Below are 15,630 nucleotides of genomic sequence, written 5' to 3'. Positions count from 1 at the left end.
ATGAGTGACATCTTTATAATGTTGAGCCTTTCGATCCATGAGCATAGGTTCTTCCGTTTGTGATGGTCCCTTTTGGTTTATTTTAATAATGTTCTGTAGTTTTCCTTGTACAGATCTTTTGGATTTTTGGTACTTTTTTCTGTGATCTCATCCGATGTATATAGCAATCCAGTTGACTTCTGTTTGTTGATCTTGTATCCTGCCACTCTGCCATATTCTTCTATGGCTTCTGGCACTCCTATTGTGGAGCCTTTGGGGGTCCTCGATATTTAAAATTATCTACAAGTAATAAAGTTTCACTTCTTTCCCAGATGAATACCTTTAATGTCCTTCCACTGCCTTATGTTATTAGCTAGGACATCCAGGACAATGTTAAATAAAAGTTGGGACAGGGGACACTTTTCCCATGGGAATGTTTTTGTCTTTTCTCCATTTATTGTAATGCTGTTGGATTTTCATAAATAGCTTTTATCATATTGAAATAATTTCCTCCCAAGCCTATTTTCTTGAATGTCTTAATTAGGAGAATGGGGGTTGAATGTTGTCAAATGCTTTTTCTACATCTTGATATTATCATGTGGTTCTTGTCCTTTTCAATGTGGTAAATAATGTTGATAGGTTTTCAGATGTTGAACCATAATTGCATGCCTGGTATGAATCCCATTTGATCATGATGAATTATTCGTTATATATACATTTGTATTCTGTTGACCACAATTTTGTTAAGTATATTCGAATCGAGGTACATTAGAGATGTCAGCCTGTGGTTCTCTATTCTTGTGGGGCGCTTGGTCAGTTTGGGTATCAGTTTTATACTAGCTTCATAAAATGAGCTTGGTAGCTTACCATCCTGTTTTATGCTCTGGACAAGCTTGTGCATAATTGTTGTCACCTCTTCCCTTAATGCTTGGTAGAATTTTCTTGTGAAGCCATCTGGGCCAGGACTTTTTTTGGTTGGTAATTCCGTGATAAACTTATCTATTTCTTCTTTTGCTATGGGTCTGTTCAAGTTCTTAACATCTGTATGTTTTTACTATTTTGTTTTTTTGTATTTTCTTGCCCCCCTCATCCCACTTATTTATCTCCACTCTATTTTTTTAATTTCTTTTCTTTTGCTATTAGGATTATTCTGTTGACGCTGTTCCCACTGCTGGAAGTTTTGTGATAGAGTATCGACCATAAGTCTGTCTTCCTTCTTCATGTGTGCTTTTATCGCTATCAACTATCCTCTGATAACTGCCTTTGCTGTATCCCATAGGTTCTGGTATGGTGTATTCTTAGTCTCGGTAGTTTCTAGCAACTTCCTAATTTCGTCCCTAATTTGGGTTAGTGCCCACTACTTGTGAAGAAGAATGTTTTCATCTTCCAAGTGTTTACTGACACACAACTCCCTTTTTAAAAATCTTTCTTTTGTAAATTTTCAGCTTTAAGGCTTAGTGGTCAGAGAATGACCTCTATATGTTTGAATTTACTGAAGCTTGACTTGTGTCCCAGCACATAGTTTATTTTCAAATACGTGCCAGTTGCACTAGAAAGGAATGTGAAGTTTTTTTGCAATTGGGTGGTGAGCTCTGGATATGTCTATCAGGTCGAGTTATCTAATCGTGGAGTTTAATTCTGTAGCCTCCTTGTTGTGCTTTTTTTCCCATTGATCTGTCTTTAATGGAGAATAGTGTATTGAAGTATTCTACTATGATTGTTGAACCTGCGACCTGTTTTTTCATCTTTTGAAGAATTTGATTGACAATATTTGTGGTTATTTCATTGGGTGCATATATGTTTATTATGCTTTATGTCTCTTGGTCTACTGATCACTTAAGCATTATATAGTGCCCATCGTTGTCTCTAATTATGTCCTGCACCTTGAGATCCACTTTTTTTCAGAGATTGGAATTGCAACTCCTGGTTTTTAATAATTTCTCCAGTTCTTAATCCTCAACCTTTTTTTTGTCTGTGAATGGAGCTGTATCTCTTGCAGAGAGCAGATTGATAGGTTTTGTTTACTGATCCAGTCTCCTACCCTTTGTCTTTTTATGGGGGAATTCAGACCATTGATGTTCAGGGTTTTTGTCCATCTATGGATTCTTTGCTGTCATCTTGAGCCTTTTATGTTAGCTATTTTCCTACCTCCCTCCTTGGCAGTGTTTTGTATATGTCAGGTGGGATTCATTCTTGTCTTCTTTTCACTATGGGATCAATGACATCTTGGGTATTGCTTTCAGTGAGTTGACTTTTGGATAGTGTTATACTATGTGTCTGTGAGGTGGTTTCATGTTTGTGCTCTGTGGATGCTTGTCTTCTGTCCATGTAGAGTTGGAAAGAATTGTTTTTTAGGGCTGGATTTTTTTTTTAAAGTATTCTCAAAATTTCTCCTTCTCTGGAAAACTCTTACCTCACTGTCTCTTTTGATGGATAGTTTGGTGGAATAAAGAATTCCTAGGTTACTGTTATTTTCCTTCAACTTTTGGAAAATGCTACTTCATTCTCTCCTCTTTTTCATGGTTTCTGATAGGTCTGAGTATGTTCTTATATGAGTACCCTTATAGGTGACTGCCTTTTTTCCCCCTCTAGCCACTCTTCTGATTTTTGCCCTTTTCCTTGGTTTTCGATACTTTGACTACTATAGGTCTTCATGTATTCTTCTTGGGGTCCAGTCCTTTCTGCTTCCTAGATGATTGTCTGGTTCTCATTTATTAGATTGGGGAAGTTTTCTTCTAGGAATTTCATTGCTATTTTGGCAGTTCATTTCTTCATTATATCTTTTTTTTCTGATATTCCAAATATTCTAATATTGTTTCTATTCACAGCATCACTCATTGTTTTCATATTTTCCTCTGCTTCTTTGATTGTCTTGTTTGATTGCCTTTGCTGTTTGTTGAATTTTTCTTGGATATCTTCAAAGTTGCTGGTATAATTTTCCATTTCTTCCAACCTGTTGGTGAGTTCTCTTACTCTATTCTTTAATTCTGTTGCATCAGCCTTTATTTAATACTTGTATTTCCCGTCAATATGTGGACTTTACACTCTATTATTTCATCTTTTTGTTTATTGATTCCCTTATATCCTGTATGAATCTAAGCAGCATTCTGAAGGTATCTTTCTATAACTGATCAAAGTCTTCTTTTTCTATGTATGTTTCTAGGTTCCGGTCTTCCTCTGAGATTGCATTTTGTTTCTCTTGTTGTCGAGTAGTGGATGCTGATGTGGGTTGTTGTCTATGTGTCATTTTGTTGGACCTCAGTGCCATTTTCCCAGGAGGCTCCAAGAGCTTTGTGTTTTCTCTCTGGGAGGCTTATAAGAATGATTCTATGTACTACCTGGGGCTAACTATGCTGCGGGGTCAGGCTACAACTCTTATCTTACTGGGACTTTATTCTCTCCCTAGGTATCTAGGATTATCTATTTGGAGGGCAACTCAGGTGACCCTCTTAAGAAGTGCAGGTAGTTGGTTGTAGTCAGTGAGGATGGCACAGGGGAGGGTTGATTGTACAGTCAGTGCATGGCGTGGGCCACTGGGCAACATCCTCATTGTTGCTGTTGGGGGTGCCAGGAGGCAGCGTTGGAGCAGGGGTTGCCAGGTGGTGGCCCAAGGAAGGAGGCTGCTAGGTAGTAGTGGGGAAAAGCCATTGCTGCCGGGGGTGGGGGCTGCTGGGTGGCAGCAGGAAAAGCTGCTGCTGCCATGGGGTGGGGGGTGCCAGGTGGTATCTGGGAAGTACTACTACTGCTGTGGGTTTGGGGGGTGTCTTGGGCAGCCGTGGTGTATATGGGGTGTGAACGATGAATCAACTTCTTGTGGGGAAGGTCGGTCCACGGGCCTGGAGCAGACTCCTGTAGTGCTGTGAGGCCTATTTGCGCATCCCAAAGCCTCCAACACCCCAAACCCAACAGTTTCCACGGAGCACATGGGTACCCCTACCTCAGTGCCATCTTCCCCAGATGTCCCATTAATTCCATTTTTGATGAACTTTTGAAGCCACCCGCCTCCACATTTTATAAAAGAAGAATCCTACAGCAGCCCTAAGCTTATCATTTGAATGCATACATCTTACTGTAATAGGTTAACAGTCAAATTTGCTCTTTGTAAGTTTAAAATTTTAAGTTAAATACAAAAATTGGCCTAAATCAGGATTATAGTCACTTGCCAAAACGGAATTATTCATGGGAAGTTTGGTAACTTTTTCATGTTAAAGTGCTATTATATTCATATGTAGTATACTAGTGTCAGACTTTTTCTAACTACAGGAAGAGGGATGAGAATCGGGATCAGCTGATTGCTGTGTGGTAGAAGTTATACATACCTCCGCTCTCCAACTTTTTCACCATTTATGACACCAGTCTTTCTCTCTGTGACACTCTGCCCATGTCCACTGTTTGATAATTTGTTTCAATGGCCACACATAACTCACAGGCCCACCCATGATCAGATGGTTTATTAGGAATGTAACAAGCTATAATGTGGCATGAGGATCAACATGAGGTAGCAAGATGCAATTTAGAAGACAGGAAACACTTCTACAACGCCCCACCCTGCTGCTAAACCCATGTAAGATTTAAATAGCATTAATTCTCAAGGCAAGTTAAACTATTGTTCAAGACTAGGATTGGATTATGAACTTGATTTAAGGATACTTTTTGGCTTAAGGTTTAAAAACTATCTCAGGTCACCAATCTTAGAGTTCATCCATCCTCCATGGCTCCAGAAAAGATACAGTTCTTTAACCTGAACAACTTCCATCCAGTACATCGCTCAGCTTCTCAGCTGTGTCCTCAAATAGAAGGCCTTTTCTTGGCTGTGCTCCCTTCCAAGCCTTCTCTCAGCTATACCAAATTGCTCAGATTTCTCTTGGCTGTGCTGCTACCAAGATTTTCTTAACCACTTCCCTGATTACACAAGTATTACAGCTTTTTTTGGGGGGGGGCTCTCCTACAAGCTCCTGGGGGCACCACACTCCTGACAGCAATCTCCTGGCAGAGGTACTCAACTTTCACTCACTCCAAAAGTTGGCAAACCCACTGTAACCACCCCAAACTGGTCTTCAGATTTTCACTGCTCACAATACTGCTGTTTCTTCACTTCATTGAAGTAAGCGTGTGTGTATTCCTGACCTTTGAACTCATATCCACTCTTCTTGTACTTCCTAGTCAGTTATTACCCTCCCTCCCTTCAAAATTTGCATACACAAAAAATCCTTGACTTTCATCATCTTCAAACAGCTAGCTTCCTTTCAAGAATTTTCATACCCTGTTCCTCTTTTTATGTTTGTTTCTCACATTGTATTAGTTACCTTTATAGTTTAGATTCCCTTTCCCATATGTATTTTTGTTCATTTAATCAATTTATTTTAGGTATTCTTTTAATATCATCCCTTCAATTGGAACAAGCTTTTTTGTTGTTGTTGTTGTTCCTTTTCATTAGGAATGGTAATTTTCCCATAGTATTTATGATTAATTCTCCAAATAAAGACTTCTCAAGTAGGTTTTGTCATGGCTCTTATTAGAAAGGAAGAAGGCCCACATTTGCTGTGAACATTGAAGGTAGATAGTACCGATGGAAGTGGACCTCATACTCCATTCAAAGAGCTCTGGTGACACAGCAGGTTACACATGGGGCTGTAGGGCCACCAGCCACTCCTTGGAAGAAAGATGAGGCCGTGTCTGCCTCTAAAGATTTAATGTTAATCAATCACAAAAGGACAAATATAGTATGAGGCCACTACCGTAAGGATAAACATCAAAGCAAAGACGGGCTTCTGCTTTCAGGTCACAATCTTCTTATCCAGTCTCCCAAGCAATAGGGTAGAGAGTCTGTGTAGTGCACATGAACCATAATATCACCTCCTCTATTTGTACATATTTAGGACCACTTTGACAAAGGAGACCTCTTCTCAACTGGGTTCAGTTTTTCAAGATGGGAGAGAAGATCATCCAGTTGTTGCCACGCTTGGGGCTCCAAGGTTACCCCAAACCCACAGACACTCCTCCCAGAGTAATAAGTCAATCTCACTGGAAATTCAAATCAAACTAGGGAAGGGGGCATGTATTTTGGGGAAGGCTAGTACTCTTCTGTTGTGGGTAAATGGAGCAGAGCCACTTGCCATCAGGCAAAAACACAATACTTATATGGGATCTATGGGGAAAATATGCCTAATGGGACACTGTTGACCTAGTTTCTGTCTAGCTCATGGTGACCCTGGCTGTCTACTGGGACTTTAGATTCGTTCCTTTTGAGGTAGACAATATCGCTCATAGGCCACACCAGGAGGATTTGATGTGGAAACCCCACTAGCAAACTAGCCTTTACCTCACATTCCCCTGTAGCAGACTTAAGGTACCAACATACTTCCTTTGGCTTAGAGCTAAAATGTCCTCGTGTAAGAAGCAGATGACTGCTATTCCAAGGTTACGAAAGTGGCGATCATTGGACTTTGGTTCCGCTTTCCTGCTTTATAGATGCCCAATAAATGGAAGGAGAGGTAGGCCCTCAAGGTGATGGATTGACACCATGGCTGCAACAATGGGCTCAAGCACAAGAACAATCGTGAGGGTGGCACAGAACTGGGCAGTGTTTCATTCTATTATCCCACTATGGGTCAGAACCAACTTAATGGCATCTAGCAACAATGAATGTTGGCTTGGGACTACCATGCATTTACTATGTTAATGCCCTCCTTGCTTTCTTATGACATGTATTAGTCTGATAGGTATGGTTCTGCCTTTGTGAATGAGTATTAAAGGTTTTGTCCTACAACCCACCCCCTTTTCTGTGTAAATAATCTCTAGTCATTTAATAATTTAATATGTATAAATTAATAATTCATGTTTTGCTGTCAAAAAATGGTTATGCTTGTATAATTTACTCTTCTCAAAACTCAAATTATATACTGAGATAGTTAAGGTTTGTTGTGCCAACCTGACCGATAAACACATGAGGGATTAATTGAAGGGCAGGGAGATAAATGACTTGGTGAGCCTCACCTTCCTGGTTCTCAGGTCTCTTGCTCTCTGATGGTCGGACCAGGGTGCAGCTGCCTTAGCCAGTTCCCTGCCTCAGCTTGCGAAGCTCATTTCCTGCAAGACATCGCTGAGGAGAAGCCAACATGGACTTAAACTGATGCAGCCCTGGGTGCTGGAGAAGCCTCGTGGAGACCCCTGCCAGCACTGAGATGATTCAAAGGCTTTCTACCCACTGGCCTCTGATTCTCCTGCATTCAGTATCCGTGTATGTGTTTGGGAGTTTGAGGAGCACTTTGTAGATCAGTGTCAGATATATGGGCTAAGTCGGACTTAGGGGCTTCTACTGGACTGGGTTGGGATGCTTTCTGAATGTACACTTACCCTATGTATAAAACTCTCTCTTATATACATACCAATTTATTTGAATTTGTTTCTCTAATGTATCTAGACTAACACATATACCATCAATTAGTGATACTATTACCTTATGCCCAGGGTAATGATTTATAATGTCCTCTGTCTTAAAATGATAATAATGTTTCTAAAGTAAACTACAGACATATATAAACCATGGGTTTGTGAATGGATTTTGGGTCATACTTAGTTCTGGTCCCAATCGAAGAACAATTTGTTCTTATGACATGGCTCAGTGTGTTAGTCTGGGTAGACTCTAGAAACAAATTTATAGTCACTCATGTGTACAGGAAAAAGCTTTCTATACAAGAGCAATTGAATATTGAGACTATTGAGAAAACATTTCAGCCCAGTCCAGATCAAGTCCATAAGTCCGACATTAGCCCATATGTCTGATACCAATCGATAAAGTCCTCTTCAGATTCAGGAAACACATACAGTGAGGCTGAATGCAGGAAGATCATAGGCCAGTGGGTGGAAAGTCTTGTGGATCCAGTGGTAGTATAAGCATCTCAACACTGGCAAGGGTCTCCACATGGCTTCTTCAGCTCAGGGAACTAGCATAGTTCTTTGTGTCTTGTCAGTAGAGTGCCTCTCCGGGAGTGAGTATAGAGAGAGGGAGTATCTCCCGCCTCCAGGGAGGAATACAGGAGTTCCCAGACTCCTCAGGGGAAGGCGGTGCCCACACAGAGGCCTCATTGGTTATACAATGTTGACAGGCTAGACTTTGCCCCTTCACTTATAATCCTCTCAAATTGATAACAGATTATGTAACTACCACTCCTTGCTTGATGCTCACCCTCATGAAGAGATCACTGAAGATTTGAGTGCTATAGTGTGGTGAAAAATTCGGAGGGGCCAATGGTCAGAAAAAAATAATGTCTGGATCTTAAAGACTTGTCGTAAAATAAGAAGCCATCTAAGTGTGGGGCAAGCTAAGTCCACACATAAGAGGCACAGCGACCTGTGTGATCTGAGGATTGTAAATAATAAAATCCAAATCCAAAGAAGGAAATGGTATCAGGCTTAAGTTGTGAACACCCAGTTTGTAGGCTATGAATGACAGTGGAAGACCAAAATACACTTGCAGGGTCCACACATGGATTATGTCTCTGGTGAATCCACTCTGGAGATTGTCCACAGATGTGCATAGTATTGCTATAAAAGAGCATTGTAAAGTTGATTGTGGCAGATGTAGTTAAGTTAAAATGTTGTTGTCCCTTATAACTTGATTTCCCTTTTGACCCATTTTAAAGTTGTTTCTCTTTTTAACATTCTCAGTTTTATTTTCAACTGAGGTTTTTCTGTTTTGCCTGGTCATTATTGTTTGTTTTTTTTTGTTTGTGTGATACCTGTTTGTGTTTCATATGAATATTTGTATGAGCCAGGATGGGCAAATCTGTAGACTGTAACTGGATTAATAATTTCCTAGGGGCATGCCACCAGGATCCCTGCTGGTATCGGGCTTATGGGTTAGGCTACTTACCACTACCAGCTACTAATTACTACTAGCTGGCACCTCAGGAGAAGGACTCCCATAAAGAATTACAGTCTCGAAACCCTACAGGGGCAGTTCCACCCTGCCCTATAGGGTCACCAGGAGTTAGAAACGACTCAGTGGCAGTGACTTTGGTTTGGTGTGAGGGTGGGGGGAAATTGAGAGCTAATAACAATGAATGTGAGAAGAAATGTTTTGAGGTTGAATGTGGTGATTGCTGCACAACTTTTCTTAACATGACTGAATGATTAGACTGTGTATGTGTACGATTAAAAAGAGGGTGAAAGCCTCAGACCCTAGCAAGCAGTCTGCCCAACTTAGGGTTGCTATGAGTCAGAATGGACCCAACGGCATTTCTTTGTTTCTGATACTTCATTCGGATAAGTAGCTATCACATTTTAATTGCATGAATTTTGTCATATTCATTGGATCCACCTCTAGAGCATGTATGTCAAACATTATCAAGTAAATCCTGGCCAATTTTAGAAATATTAGCCCATATGTCTGATACCAATGTATAAAGTCCTCTTCAGAATCACGAAGCACATGCAATAATGCCAAATACAGAAGATCACAGGCCAGTGGTTAGAAAGTCTTTGGATCCTGTGACATTGGAAACATCTCAACACAGGCAGGAGTCTCTGCATGGCTTCTCCAGCATCCAGGGCTGCATCAGGGTGGGTCCATGTGCCTTGTTAGCTGCTGTGTCTCCCAGGGTGTGAGCAGAGAGTCTCCCACCTCCAAGGAGGAAATCCAGAATTCCCAGAATCCTTAGGGGAAGGCTATGCTCACACAGAAGCCTCATTGGCTATGACCTGATTGACAGGCTAGACTCCCTACATGGTTAATCCTTAAATTGACAATTATATAACTACCACAAGTAATATCTATTATTAACCAAAATAGCCCCATTTAGCAACGACTCAGTATATGTGTGTATTTAAATTTCACAAAAAGATCTTAATGTGTAGGTATTACTTACTCATTTACAGATAGGAAAACTGAGGCTAGATAACCAAAAACGAATTTGAACACAGACACTCCGACTCTAGAGTGTCAATTCTTACTACAATTATTAGGATTTTCAGAGATTTCATAGTATAATAAATAACAGTAAGTAATAAATAATAAATAACAGCAAGTACATAAGTTAATTTTACCAATGCCAGCCATGGCCATACACATGCGTCAATGAGGCCAAATATTCTTGATAACCAATATTATAAATTTACTGGAATTTGTTTTTACCTTTATGTCTCATTTATTATTTCATACTCAGAATTTAATAGTATAATATTCAGATATAATTTTCTAAAATTATTGTTTTCTGATATATAGATGAATAATGAGAACACTTAAAATTCACATAATGTACTTTGAAGTTTAAATGACAAATACCTTTTTAAAACCTTTATTTTTTTTAAACAATATTATTGCCACTTCATCCACATATCATACAATCTAATAGTTTAGTCATATCAAGAGGAGTTGTACAATCATAACCACAATCTAATTTTCTTCCTTGTACTCATTGTAATTTAAATTTTTTCACAAAAGTATACATTCCAAAGCATTGTCTAATCCAACAACTTCTTCACGTATAATTATGTGGTGTTGGTTATAGTCTCCACTTGGGCAACCATTATTGAGATCCTTTTCCACATCATTCCACCACCATTAACATAAACTCAGTGCTCCTTAATCAAACACTCTTTCTTCTTCTTCCATGGTATCCATTGATCAACTTTGGCTTCTTTTGCTAATAGTTTACTTGATATAAAATTCACATATCGTATATTTCCATAGTTAAGTCACTTTTAAAAAGTTATATATACCTCATCACAGTCAGTTCTTCAAATGTTCCCTCCCCACTCTCACATTCATTGTTTGCTCCCCAATTTCCCTTCCCCTTTCCAACCCCATCACCAATAAACAAATGCATCAGTAATTGTCTCTGTGCATCTACTTCTGTGTTTCATAAATTTGGAAACATAATATAAATAATAAAAAATGTAAAAAGAAGAAAAAGAAATAATATAAAATAAAGAGTGAAAAAGAAAAGACTACTGGCAACATTTTTAAAAGCTAGAGAAGAAATTTCCGTCATGGAACAAATGAGAAATATTTAAGCCTAGAACAAATTCGGGTTGGGTCAAGAAGGAGGTTAATTGAGCAAGTATCATATTGTACTGTTGTTCGATCCACCATAATCAAGTTAATAATCTGTCTGATAGTAAACCGATCAAGTAAGTGCGTTGCCTGTGGCTCGAGAGGATTTGCCAGAGACTTAATCCGACTAGACACTATGCTGATACATTTGGGGTTCCCACCGTCCTCCGTAGCCTTCTACAAATTGGGTGTTCACAATTTGAGCTCTGGTCCTTTTCCCTTCAGCATATTTGGCTTCTGTTATTGTCATCTTTGGGTCACACAGGCTGGGGTGCTCCCTCCATGTGGACTTAGTTGACTCCTCACTTAGATGGCTGCTTGTTTGACTACAAGCCTGTCAAATCCTTGACACTATTCTCATTGAGAAATGGGCACCATCTTCTTTCTTCGCCACACTTTGCTGTGTCGTTAATGATCTCTTCATGAAGGTGAGCATCAATCAGGGCCATAAAAACTGTTCGCAACACAGGGAATCCAGGATAGATAAACCCTTCCGGGCCAACAATGAGAGTAGAGATACCAGGAGGATCAGGGGAGGCTTGGGGGAGGAAGAGGAAATTGATCACAAGGATCAATCTAGAACCTCCCAGGGAGATGAATAACAGAAAAGTGGGTAAGGAGCGACGGAGGGTGATGTAAGATAAGGGGGGGAAATCTATAACTTACCAAGGGTTCGTGAGGGAGGGTGGACAGGGGCGGAAAGGGGAAGAAGTGGGGAGAGAATATCTGGCTCAAGTGGGAAGAGAGTGCTTTGAAAATGATGTATGGCAGCATATGTGCAAATGTGCTTGACACACTGGAGAGATGTATGGATTGTGGTAAGAGATGTAAGAGCCCCCCCAAAAAAGTATTTTAAAAAACCCCAAACCTAACTGTTCTTGGATTGAAGCTAGAGTTAAGTGGGAGTCCAGAATCCATCTGCTTGTCCATGGGTTATGAATGACTCATAAAAACCTTGAATGCTTATGTAAGCAAATCAGAAATGTGATAGAAATATCATCCTATTGGTCACTTATGTCAAATTAACATGCTTTCACGATGAATTTAGTGTTTAATATCTAAAAAGTAGGTTTCATCCTGGGGCATACTGTCGAGGGTGAGTACCTCCTTAGATGTAGCAAGGAGGACACTCCTGACTCTGCTCTGGTCATGACTCTGTTTTATGTTGCGTATAGACAGTTTTTCCTTGGACGGAAGATAGACAGACATCTTTGTTGCTAAAATAAAAGTATTCCAGAGTATTTTAGTAATTCTATTTTGGTAACAATATGAAGCTAAAGGCTTAAGTTAAATAATTGGGAGAGTTTTCATTCATTCTCTCTCATTTTACAGATTCACACCAAAATTTCAAACTCTCAGTCATCAAATCCATTCTGACTCAAAGTGACCATCTTTGGGTTTCCAAGAGAATGAATAGTTATGGAGGCAAAGTCTAATCTTTCTCCCTGGGAACAACTGTTGGGTTTCGAACCCCTGCCCTCGTGGTTGGTGGCACAGTGCTCATCATACAGTGCCACTAGGGCTGTTTCGCAGATTAATAGTTAATCCCTAAATTTATACATACACAACTTCAAAGTTGCTTTCTTCCACAGGACCTGCCACTGTAACTGCATGGCATGTTCTACTTAATCGAATTGGAGATACCAAAAAAAAAAAACCCCACCAACAAAAACCCAAGCTAACTGCCATGGAGTAAATTCCAACTCATAGCAACCCTATAGGGATGAGTAGAACTACCCCTTTGGGTGTCTGAGGCTGTAACTGTTTGTGGAAGAAGAAAGCATCCTGTTTTTTTCCTGCACACTGGCTGGTGGTTCTAATTGCTGACCTTGCTATCTAAATTATGAGAAACCCACTAAACCACCAGGGCTCCCAGCTAAGAGGGGTGAAAATCTATAGCAAATTGTATCGCTTGTAACAGATAGCGAAGGTACTATCATCAATTATTAATTAGATGGCTTTGCTTGAAGCAACAGAGCATGTCATTCAGGTATTCAATAAATATGTTAAAACCTTAACTCTGTTTCTAGAGAACAAGAAACGACTGAATGAAATATCTATATTAGAGATTTATGACAAGAAAAACCTTCACCTTAAAATGTATTTTGTTTACTTAGAGGCTTCCTATGTCTATCAGAATACATATTTCAATGTTTCAGCAGGACTTTAAAAGTACGGCACAGTCAGGGCCCCGACTACCTACCCGTCTAGCCTTTGCTTTAGCAAGCACCCACTGCGGTACCACCGCTTTCCTTCGCTCCCTGGTGTTTGCCATTGCCGAGAAGAGTGCCAGTTTCTTAGCACACGCTCCTTCCTTTTGTGGGAAATGTCTGTCCCTACTCCCATCAAGGCACACCTCTGTTTCATGCTGGAAGGCTCGGCATCTATGTTGCCTTTGTAGATAAATCTCTCTTGACCGCCCCTTCTTCCTCCATCGCCTCTTGATTTTTCATGAGGCAGTGTTTCCTCTCCTAGCACTTTCATGAATTATTTCCTTACTTGTTTATCCTCTGCAGCTTCCCATTAGACTGCCAGCACCAGGGGAATAGGGGCCGTGTCTACTTGCTGACCACTGTGCCACTGCCACCAAGGTCCTTAGTGGCACACACATAGGGCAGCTAGCGGAAAGGTCTGCCGTTTGAAAACCACCAGCCTGTCCTTGGGAGAAAAGCAGGGCTGGTAAAGAGTCTATCCTTGGAAACGCAGGTGCAGTGCTACCCTGCTCGGCAGGGCCCTCCAGCCTCAAACCCATGGTGGGGTCGCTCTGAGCCAGCATTGACTCAATGGCTCTAAGTGCCGGCATGTTTGTTTTGAGAGGCATGGCACGAGAGGTTGGGGAAACGGGAAGCTAAGAATAATGCGCACAATAAGAAAATGTTCTGAAATTGATTGTGGCGATGACTGCACAGCTCTTCTTAATATGATTGAACGATTAAAATGTACGATATGTGAATTATAAGCCAACTAAGCTATTTAAGAAAAAAGCAAAGCAAATCGGTGTAGACCGTATCAAACGCAGTTAGTGCTAATGAGAAATAAAACAGGATGAAGGCATAGTGGCAACCAGATTGGGTCAAATGGAGAAAGGCTGCTCTTTAATACAGTATCAGCGTTCACTGTAACTAGCTTGTAATGCCTATGAAATTTCACTTAGTGCAGCTAATCAACTTCCTGAATATATTTCTAACTCTAACCAAGGTGTCTCTTTCTCTCTCCAAGATTATATAGCAAACCAGTTCCTATTGTGTCTCAAAGGTTAAAAAGCAAAAATTGCAAAACTCACTGACATCAAGTGTCAGTGGTGTGCAGTAGAACTGCCCTTGTGAGTCTCCAAGACTGTCGCTTTTTGTGGGCGTAGAAAACTCCATTTTTAAAGAGAGGCTAGTGGTTTCCAACTGGTGACCCCGTGGTTGGCAGCCGAACATGCAACCACTATGCCTCTAGGGTTTCTTCTCAGAGGTTGTTGTGATTGTTAGGCGCCATTGCGTCCGTTCCGACTCACAGTAACCCTGAGCACAACAGGACAAAGACTGCGCAGTCCTGCACCTTTCTCCCAATTGTCCCTGAGTCCAGCGTTGCAGCCACAGTGCGTCCATCTCATTGAGAGCCTTCCTCTTCCGCGCTGCTCCTATACTTCACCAAGCGTGATATCCTTCTCCAGAGACTGGGCTCTTCTGACACTTAGTTCACAGTAGGTGAGATAGACCAAGTCTTGCTTCTAAGAAGCACTCTGGCCGTAGTTCTTCCAAAGTAGATTTGTTTATCCTTTCATCAGTCCGTGGTACTCTCAGTAGTCTTTCCTGGCACCGTAATTCAAAGACGTCAGGTCTTCTTCAGTCTTCCTGATTCAGTGCCCAACGTTCACATGCAAATGAGGCAATTAAAGTACCATTACTTGAGCCAGGCGTGAGTTAGCCTTCAAAATAAGATCCTTGCTTTTCAATACTCTACAGAGGTTTGGTGCAGCAGATTTACCTAATATAACTCATCTTTTGACCTCGACGGCTGTTTCCAGGAGCATTAATTGTGGATGTAATAGTTGCTAATCATCTGGATTCCTAACTTTCTGGCACTTTTGTGGAACTATTCCATTATCCAAGTTTGTGGAAGTCTCTCTGATTCCATTTTCTCATACATTTTTGAAGCCCCTCATGTACATACGCATGTAACAAAATAAGGAAGAACCCGCCAAACCATACAGCCTTGATTTATACAACTAATATTCACAGCTGGTGTGCACTACTACCTTCATCTAGCACACATTATATATTTTATTTCCTCTCAGCAGGCATCTCAGCTGGTGATGTTTCTTTGCCTGGTGGAATGGCCCAAGCCTGCATTTCTATAGGTTTGGGTCATTAATAGTCGTGTTAGATTGGGGTTGCTGTAATTTTCATTGACTTTGATCACAGGGCATGGTAGTACATCTCCGGTATTTTTGTTTCTTTTAGCATTTTTTGTGGTTTGGGTGATAGCTTATAGAACAAATTCATTTCTCAATCAACAATGTATACAACTTTGTTCCACTACTAGTGTTTTCTTTGTGCAGTGTTTTTTTATGAGTTAAGTGAAACTTTATAGAACATAAAGTTTTA

General features: G+C 40.5%; 1 protein-coding gene across 3 annotated transcripts in view; it reads left to right on the top strand.

The window, feature by feature from the left end:
- RB1 (RB transcriptional corepressor 1) overlaps window positions 1-15,630 on the top strand; it is a 164,466-nt gene that overhangs the window by 128,448 nt on the left and 20,388 nt on the right. The window lies entirely within an intron of this gene.

Source organism: Tenrec ecaudatus, chromosome 15 (genome assembly GCF_050624435.1).
Source record: "Tenrec ecaudatus isolate mTenEca1 chromosome 15, mTenEca1.hap1, whole genome shotgun sequence".
In the NCBI taxonomy this organism is placed as follows: Eukaryota; Metazoa; Chordata; class Mammalia; order Afrosoricida; family Tenrecidae; genus Tenrec; species Tenrec ecaudatus.
Note: the sequence above shows the minus strand (reverse complement) of the source record. Positions and strands in the feature narration are given on the sequence as shown.